This window comes from Mus caroli, unplaced genomic scaffold (genome assembly GCF_978045245.1).
Source record: "Mus caroli unplaced genomic scaffold, Mus_caroli_1 scaffold_8, whole genome shotgun sequence".
Classification (NCBI taxonomy): Eukaryota; Metazoa; Chordata; class Mammalia; order Rodentia; family Muridae; genus Mus; species Mus caroli.
The window spans coordinates 2,243,903-2,253,990 of NW_028227263.1; positions in this window are offsets into that span (position 1 = coordinate 2,243,903).

A 10,088-nucleotide genomic window follows, 5' to 3' on the forward strand; every position below is an offset into this window, starting at 1 on the left:
ATATAACAGGACACCAGAGACCCTCTGCTGCCTTCTGCACATGCTCACAAGCGCATGTTCACACACCTGTGAGTCCATCACACACACACACACAAAGACAAACACATCGCGGTTCTGTTGGTTGACTTATACTCTAACAGAGCCACACAATAAAGGTTCATGACAGTCATTATCACTAATATCCAAAGGAAAAAAATAATTGAACCATAGGTAATAATATTGGCAGGTTCCCACTCCAGACGCCCCCCAGGCTAAAATTCTCTGTGCTCAAGTCTTTCACGTAAAGCAGGGGAGTCTGTGTTTAGAAACTATGTGCATCTTCCAGTGTAGCTCAAACCATCTCTAGATTCCTCAAAATACCGAGCACAATGGGAATGTTAGGTGGAGTAGTTCTAATTTATATTGTTGGGGAAAGAATAAGAGCTGTGCTAGTCCAATCCAGAAGTAATTTGTTTTTCAAATATCTTCCATCTGGTGTGGGTTGCAGAACCTGGAGATTTGCAGCACCAGCTGTCTGAACAAATCAAACATATATGTTTACATATCAAATAAGCAATCCTTTTGAGTCTCTTAGGAACCAAGATATAAAAGATACAGATGTAAAATCAAAGAAGTAAAAACAAATCTTTAATGTGAGTTTAAAATATTACCATAATCTCCTCTGTTGTTTCCTTTCAAGATTACTTTACAGCTATATCCGACTAAAAACTTTGGAGGGATCAGGGTGAGGATGGCCTGGTTGGTGAATTGCTTGCTGGACAAGCATGAAGACTTGAGTTCAGTCCCAGAACCCACATAAAAATGTGGGACATATACCAGGCATGGTAGCCCGTGCCTTTAATCCCAGCACTTGGGAGACAGAGGCAGGTGGATCTCTGTGAGTGCAAGGTCAGCCTCTTCTACACAGTGAGTTCCAGGACAGTCAGAGATGTAGAGAGACCTTGTCTCAAAAATCAAGATGGACTGCCACCGAGGAACAACACCAAAAATTTGTCTTCTGGTTTTCACACACATGTACACACAGACACACACCCTTGTGCACCACACATACTCCACCACATACAAATATATATCCATGCTTGTGTAAACTGCCCCCCCCAAACACACACACTTGGAAGAGTCTGAGCAAGAGCAGAATTCAAGCAGCACAGCCTCACAGAGGATTCAAATCTGTAATCCCTGAATCCAAGAAGCTGAGGCAGGAGGATTGCCATGAGTTCAAGGTTTACAGAGTGAGCTCCTATCTCCAAAAACAAACAAATATATCAACTGAAGCATGCCTAATATCCTAAAACTCAGTTTGTTCATAATGAGACTTTGAAAGTCCTCATTGCCCTTGGACGGTTGCTTGGCTTTTTGTTCTGAAAATGAGAGGGGGGCAGGGTAAGATGTGGCCTGCCTTGCCTTCTCTGCACCAGCTTCAGGGTGTGAGGAGGCCATGCCTGCCAGAGGTTACACATAGAAGAATGTGTGGATAGAAGTCTGACGCAGGAAAACTGCTTTGAAACCATCAACAGGAAGAGGATGGGAGTCAGGTGCAGATTAAACCAGACTGCCTCTGAATTAGGAATTGTTGGAACTATAGTGAGTGCACGAATTATACTGAGCTATTTACTTTCATGTGTGTTTCCATGGTTTTTTTTTTTAATATATACTCATAACTGTCCAGGTCTGTCCTGGGGGAAGATAAGAAGAAGAATGCTCTCCTAGGACCTTTGAGATGTGGCTCAATGGGTGAAGTTGCTTGCCACCAAGTCTGACAGTCCAGATTGTATTCCCTGGGATTCGTATGGAAGGAGAGAACAGACAGCCCTAACTTGTCCTCTGACCTCCACACACGTGCCATGGTACAAGCATTTACATACAACAAATAAAGGGGGTTCTGTTGTTGTGTGGTTTGGTTTGGTTTGGTTTGGTTGGTTTAGGGCTCTTGGGGATGCCTGCCCTACCCTGGACAAGGAATCTGTTCTGAAGGACACTGAGGCAGAGAGGAGGCTGGGCAAGGGGCTGCTATGAGGTTCTTGACCTCTCCAAAAAGCTGGACAGAGAATGTGTGTGTGTGTGTGTGTGTGTGTGTGTGTGTGTTGGGGAGAACAGATCAGGGTGGGAACCAAAGAGAGGGACTCTAGGTGTACTGTTGAGGAACCAAAGACTTGGTGGACTTGGACTCTAGGTGTACTGTTGAGCACGGAACTAAGAGGGGCTGGGCTCAGGGTGGGACTGAAGTTGAAGCTGAGGAAATAAAATCTGGTGGCTCTGAAGCAGGAAACACAAGAAGTCCTGCATATGGGTGGGTCTCAAGAAGAGACCAAACCCATGATGACTGTGGAAGTGGGTAAGGATCCTTGAGGGGCACATCAGCCAAGAAGAGAAAACTCTCTGTGGTAGAGTCTGAGTAGATTGCTTAGGCCATGGAGGTCTGTAACTCTGGGTATGGGACTCTGGGGTGCCACCTGCTCTCTGCTGGACTCCTGCTTTATCAAGGAAGCACCTCCCACTTCCACAGTCATTGAGTGTGTGCACACATCCCATCAGGCTGCTTCCTGGAAGATCACCCTCTCACTACCTGTCTCCAAGCCTTGGAATGTTCTAGAAATCTGGTGCCTGCCCTTTTACACGCTGACTCTCTAAGGACTCTTTGCCAATCCATCTGAACCCCCTTGCCCACTTATTCCTTGTTCATCTGGTGAAGTCAGAGGGCAACAATGGGGGGGTGCCTTTGAGACTATTATGACGATAAAACTAGGGCTGATGTCTTCTATAAGGACCAGAGTCTACCAGCCAAGAGGCCTGCTGGAACAGTCTGACTTCCAAAGGTTTCCCAGATGTCATCTTTTTTTTCTGATTAATTTCCCATAATTAATTAGTTCATTCAATCCTAAAATCTTGTGTGCACTGCCATGGAGCCATTAGGTAGAGTTGAGCAAAAATAGTGAGCAGACTGGAGGTGCCCACTATCCTAAACAATGTTAGCCATCGACATGGCACAACCTAGAATTATCTGAGATACAAAACCCTAATTGATGAATTGCCTAGACCAGACTGGCCTTTTAGCATGTCTATTAGGGATTGTCTTGATTGTTAATTGATTCGGAAAGAACTAGCTCAGGGTGGTGGTAGCAGGGTGGTGGTCCTGGGCTGTGTGAGAAAGCTTGTTAATCATGAGTCTGAGTGAACCGGCAAGCTCTGTTCCTCTGTGATTTCTGCTTCAAATGCCCTGAGTTACCGCAATGATGGACCTGGAAGGTGAAATAAACCTCTTTCCTCCCTTAAGTTGCTTCTGGTCAGTGTTAAATCACAGAAACATAAATCAAACTAGAACACTCAATTAAGGGCTCAAAGTGTCTCCACAGAGTCGCTTCAGTTAGCCCTGATGTGGAAACTTCTAGTGTTTGGAAAGTTAATTATGTCAAATGATGTTTTGCTGGGGCACACGGGTGAAAGGATGTTTTTGATATAGCAAACACATGAAAGGACCTTTGGTGAAGGAGTATGGATTTGACCCCACAGACAGTGGAGGAGAAGCACTGGATTGGTTTGCTCCGCATCGCTCTTCTTCTCTAACGACACACATGCATTGGTTTGCCTTATATAGCATTATTGAACTCAACTTGTGATAATGCTGCCATTGAGAAAAACTCGCCCAAGAACTGCTCATGGGGTTCTTGCCACAGCTTACTGCCTCATGGCCTCTCCTTGGGCTGGTTGGTGAGCCTTGCAGTGCCTTCAGGATTGCACTATAGCTGCTAGTTCATGCCTGGTGTCTGCCTGCTGAAAGGACTGGACTGAAGCTAATGGGTTGTGTGTGATATCTTCCTGCCTAGAGGACTTGTCTGCAGCTGCTGAGTCATATTTGGTGTTGGCTACAGGACGCAACTGCTGCCAAAGAAGATCAGGCTCACCCCTAGAGAACTGTTGCTGAGCAGCTCCACTTCCCCCACATCCTAATAACTTTTCTCTTCCACTACCTCTTCTGGGTGGTAGACTGGAGGAGACGTTGAACTCTTATTAAAAGTAGGTTGCAAAGAATCTATGCCTACATAGCCTGGGGGAGAATTTGCTGGCAAAGTTCTCTTCATGCAGTAGACACTCAATGTTAAACAGCTGGATGGTGGAGGCAGGAGGGAGGGGGTATGAGGAATGGAGCTTCCCACTGTGAACCGCTGATATCTCTCTGTAGGCCCCCCCTGACTGGTGACTATTGTCTATCCTTGTGGATGGAACAGGCAGCAGTAAAGCTGTACTTCCATCTCTCCTGCATCTTACAGGCAGATGCTGGGGTGTCCTCTCCTCATCTGGGCACATAAAGATCTGTCCTCTTAATCAGCTTACTCTCCAGCCTGGGAAGGGGCATCTAGGGCCTTCTCTATGCAAACACTGGGGTGGTGTTGCTATTCCCTCCCATGGAGGGACCCCAGAGTCATGGTGGGACAAAAACAATTGGGCTTGTCCAGCATCCTTTGGCCCTAACATCTTGTCCTCCCTCCCACGCACACTGTATCTGAAGTCATCTCACTAGGTGCACCAAGAATCCACTGTGCTCTGCTCTGTGGGAGAAGGCTGGACAGTCATTTGTGAAGAAAGTTTCCTTCTGAGCCAGTCCATATGTAGAATAGAAGGAGCTAGGCATGCTGTCATTCCGCCACTCCTTACCCATAGGCCACACCCACCCACACTCTCCTCTTCCAAGATGCCAAGCTGGGAACCGGCTGAGAATACTGAGGGTTGTGTGCAAGTGTGTGCAGTATGCATGTATGTCAGACACATTCAAACAGCCTTTTGTGAGCTCCCTTTTGTGACAGCTCCAAGGACAGTCTCTTAAGAACACAGTGGGAAGGGTGTGTTCAGAGGGGAGACCAGCCTCCCGATAAGGCACCAGGAACCACCCCATGGGGCCACAGTTATACGCAATTTAACAAGGTTGTGTGAGGGTTAACCGGTGACCAGGCTGTCTCTGCAAATGTCACCCTGTCATTCCCTCACCAGCACCAAGCCAGTGCAAGTAAGGTATCAGAACTTACTTTCGTCTTACATAGTGCTTACTTTTGTTTGAAGTTGAGACCTGTGGTAAAGCTGCCTAAGGTCTTGCTTGGGTCTCTAGAAAGCCACACATACCTCTGAGGCCCCATCTAAGCATGAAAAGCACTACTAGGCAGGAGGGCTGTTGGCACTTGCCCTATGCTGATAGATTCAGTTTTAGCAAGTACTGAAGGGTCCCCTTCCAGGGAGTTACCACCATCTGCCACAGAGTTCACTCCTCTCCTACCAAGTGGTATCCTAGGAGCAGCCCTGGGACCTCAAAGGTCTCAGACCTCCACCAGAGCTTGAGGTAAGAGCCTGCTCAAAAGCACAGCCCACTACACTCAGGATCCCTTAGCTGGTAGCATCCCTGACACCTCTAGCCCAACAGTACGCCATCTTGGACATTTGCTAAGCCATGAAGCCTCCACTTGGTGGATAGAAATGTATTGGGAAGCCGGGCGTGGTGGCGCACGCCTTTAATCCCAGCACTCGGGAGGCAGAGGCAGGCGGATTTCTGAGTTCGAGGCCAGCCTGGTCTACAAAGTGAGTTCCAGGACAGCCAGGGCTACACAGAGAAACCCTGTCTCGAAAAAAACCAAAACCAAAAAAAGAAAAAGAAAAAGAAAAAGAAATGTATTGGGTATTTCTAGCCAAATCCAATGCCATGGTGAGCAGTCCCAGTCAGAACTTTTGTCCATATCCATGATATCAAATGGGCAACACAGCTGGAGGGCTCACCATGCCAAACCACCATGGCCCCACACAAGGCTGAAGCCCAGAACAGGAGCAGGGCAACCAAGGAACAGAAGAGAAGGCAGGAACGACTCAGTTGCCCACAGAATTTTCTAGGCACCCACTGCTTCTAGTTACACTGTGGGGAAGGCTGGAACAAGGCTTCTCCTGAAGCCCCAATTCAGGAGATACAGATCACATCTGTGAGATGTACAGATGGAGGGAGGAAGCACACGAGAACCTCACATGCCACTCATGTGCTCTGACCAGCCCCAGCCCTTATGTGACCCAGAGCCTGAGAAGCAGCTGCCAACATTCCCATGTGTGGGCATCGTGTGACAGGGAGCTGATTCACCTCTGTGAGTCCAGGCACAGAGAGGCTCCTGAATGTGAGTGAATAACTGGAGAGAAATGAGTGGGTGGCTTTATAGGTGGGTGGGTGCTTGGATGGTGATGGGAAGTGGATAGTAGGTGGGAATTTGTATAGATGAATGAGTGGATGAATGGATGGATGGGTAGTCAGCTGATTGAATGGATGGAGGGATGGATGAATGGATGGTGTTATCTGGGTAGATAGATGTATAAATGGGCAAATGGATGAATAGCTACTGGATAGGAGGCTGAATGTTTAGATGGATGGTAATAATGAGACAGAGGCATGAGTTGGTAGACATAAGGATAGATGGATAATTAGATGGATGATGGATGGTGACAAGTAGTAGAGTTGATAGGTAGATAGAATGAAAATAGCCCCTATAGGCTCATAGAAAGTAGCACTATTAGGAGGTATGGTCTTGTTGGAGGAAGTATGTCACTGAGGGTGGGTTTTGATGTTTCAGAAGCTCAAGCCAAGCCCAGTGTCTCTGTCACTTCCTGATGCCTGCTGACCCAAATGTCCTTCTCCAGCACTATGGCTGCCTGCATGCCACCATGCATTCTATCATGACAATAATGAACTAAACCTTTGAATCTGTAAGGAAGCCCCAATTAAACGTTTTCCTTTATAAGAGTTTCCATGGTCATAGTGTCTCTTCACAGCAATAGAAACCGTAACTAAGGCAGATGTATGACAAGATAGATGGATGGTAGATGAATGGGTAGATTGGTGGATGGATCAGTAGGTGGACGGATGGATGGATGGATCGATCAATTGATCAGTGAGTGAATGGCCTGATTAGTCTTGATTGTCAACTTGACAAGATTTAGAATCACTTTAGGAAAACTGTCTCTGGGCATGTCTGAGAGGGTGTTTCTAGAGAGGATTAAGATTGGGGAGGATCCACACAGAAAGTAGTCCTGGTATAAAGAGGTCCCAAGGAAAGAGCAATGGCCACTTTCCCTTGCTTCTTCCTCCTGAGCAAGTGTGTCCGTCACTGCTGTTGCTGTCCTCTGTTGACTTCAGACTCCAGCTACTTTGGTTTTCCAACATGAACTGAACAGCAGTGATTCTCCAGGGATCTTCTAAGACTGATTGGAACCAGACTGGGCTTACTGAGGTGACTGACTGACTTCATGGGCTCTGCAGACACTGGGTCTTAGTTCTGCAGCATGTAGATGGTCATTGTTAGACTACTTGGTACCTATCATGTAAGCAACCCTATAAATCTCATTAATATGTATATATTCTATGAGTTCTGCTCCTCTGGAGAAGACTGCTGAACTCTTAGATGGATGGATGATGATACCCAGATTAATGTATCTGGAGGCTTGGGTGGGTAGGGACATGGGCAGAAAGAAGGTGGTGGGTGTCAGTTAGATGCCTTCATAGGAACAGGGACAGTGGCTCAGTGACAAAACATTTGCTACACAAGCATACAGACAAGTTCAGAGTCCTATACATAGTGTGTATCTGTGATCTTAATACTCCTACAATAAGTTGGGAGGTGAAGGCAAGAGAATCCCAGGAAGCACAAGTTCCAGCAAGGCTAATGTATGTGATGGCAAAGAAGAGACCCTGTCTCAAACAGGGCAAGGCAAGGGATGACATATGGCATGCATGCATCTGCGTACACACACACACACACACACACACACACACACACACACACTATAAACAAGATGTCTGGGTGGATGGGTCATTGATGAATGGGTGGATGTGGTCAGTTTTCAAGATATCCTGGGTGCTAACCTAAGCATACCCACCTTGGTATGTCCTCATCGAATCCTAGGAAATGCTCATCATGATCACTGTCCCCATTGCCTGACAGGACCTGGAACAGGTACAGGGCTGGTAGTTGATGCCACACTGAGGCTGGCTATCGGTCCTGTAACGGCTCTGCGTAATGTAGAAGCATACGCATTCTATAGACAGCATGTACAGGGGGCACAGATGTGTGCATGGAAGCCAAGTACAGGCCATGGGGCCAGGAAACCATTAGTTTCCATTAGAGGCCTGGCAGGAGCTCTGAGTTGGTCCCTCAGCCCCTCTGGCCTTGATCTACAACTGTGGGATAGCACCAGGACCAGTGTCAGACTAATAGACAGAGCTCAGGCCTAAGGCCTGTGATGCTCTTGTCCTTTCTCTTCCCAGACCATTGTCTCCAACTTAGAGACCACAAAAGAGTCCAACATGTTGTAAAAAATCCTGGGCCAAGAGGGTACTAAGGTCATGAGAGCAACATTGGTGGCCTTAGAATTGCTGTGGGAAGGAAAGGCCCTTGATTCCCTGAGTGTCAATGCTGGAGATGCAGACTTTCTGGGCCTGCAGAGTGCATCTCTCCACAGAAGGCAGTCAGAGACAGAACTGAGTCTAGGGACAGAATGGGGCAGGGCCATTGAGCTAGTGTCTGTTCCTAGGAGGTAGTTTCTCTACCAAAAGTATGCTGGGGTGGGGGAGGCTTTGAGTTAAATTCTGCAGGGTGGGGAGACTTGAAGGCCTGCCAGACTTTGGCCTCTTCTGCTCTAGTCCAAACCTAGGTGTCAGCCTCAGAGATCGCTCAGGCTACTTAAGAACACTGGCCCTCAAAGAACACTAGCCCTCATGAATGCTAGACTTGGCTTTTGAGCAGGTGGGCATGGAAGGCAGCTAGTGAGACTGTACAGTCAGTCAGTGGTGGGAAGGAAAACCACTACCCTGGGGACACAAACTGGGGTGGGAGCCAGCCCTTGCTGGAGACTTGCTCTCTGGAACACAGCCTTGCCCAAGAGGAAATATCTTCCTGGCACCAGTCAGCGCAACCACAAGAGAGACAGACACAGCCACCAGCCAAGCCATGGTGATCAATGTAGGGCAGCAGCTGTTGAGGGCAATTTAGGGATCCCTCCCATGGCACCTTGATTCTCTTTCTCCTCATCACAGTGCTCATAGTGAGAGCATATGGGCAATTGAGCCTTGCCCAATGTCTATCTGCCCAGCGCCTGGAATGGTTTGGAAGCTGCTTCCCACTAAATGGCTCTCTCCCCAGACCCCACTTATGCCTCCATATGGCTCATGCCTATGCACATGCTCAGGCACACAACTGCCTTTGGGCACATGTTCTGTATACTTTCATATTCTGCACTTGGGGTTGGCTGGGGCTGCCCAGTGTCCAGCAGAATTATGGAGGAAGCGGCTGTTGATGGGCAAATGAGGAAGCAAAGGTCATTTCAGATGACAAAGCAACACTGAGCAACGCTGCTGGGGTGCCTGGGAAGTGAGCTATAGGAATGTGCCCTGTGTGGGTGTGGGCCTGAGTGAAGGGGTCCTTGAAAGACATGGGACAAGACCTGTGGTGACAAGCCTGCAGGAGATGCTCCAAGGAGTGGTGCCCCAAGGGAGCAGAAGAAAAAGTGTCAGGGCCTTTCTGGGTTTGATTATTAGGATCACAGGGGTCCACGGAAGGTTGTGGGTAAGGAGAACCATAATATGGTATTGGCCTAGAACGGTTAGGGAATATTTGGTGCAGTCCTTCGAGTGTCCAAAAGATGGAGGTAAAGGGGCAGCAGCAGATGAAGGAAGGGTTCTGGAAGATCTCCTATTCTCCACCTAGTCCTCAGACATAGGAAGGCTAGGCTTTGGATTGCTTGGTAGACATGAACTTAGGCTAGATTTCTAGAATCCAGTGAACTCTGGCCTTGTTCTATACTGAGATCTGGCCATTCCACCTAGGCCCCCGCTATGTACCCTCCTCCAGAGCTGTACCCCACAGCTCTCAAGCTCTCAAAGCTTATAGTCCCTGCTCTTCAGGGCCCAAGTGGCTAGAGCTGGTTTGAACCTCTGCCCCCCAGCCCAGCCTGTAATTTCAGAAGGGCATCAAATGGGCATGGCTTATGTCAAGGTAACATGACAGGTATGCTAGGGAACATGCTAGCTCAGATGGTCATATAACTGTGGCACTCTTGCTCAGGACAAAGCC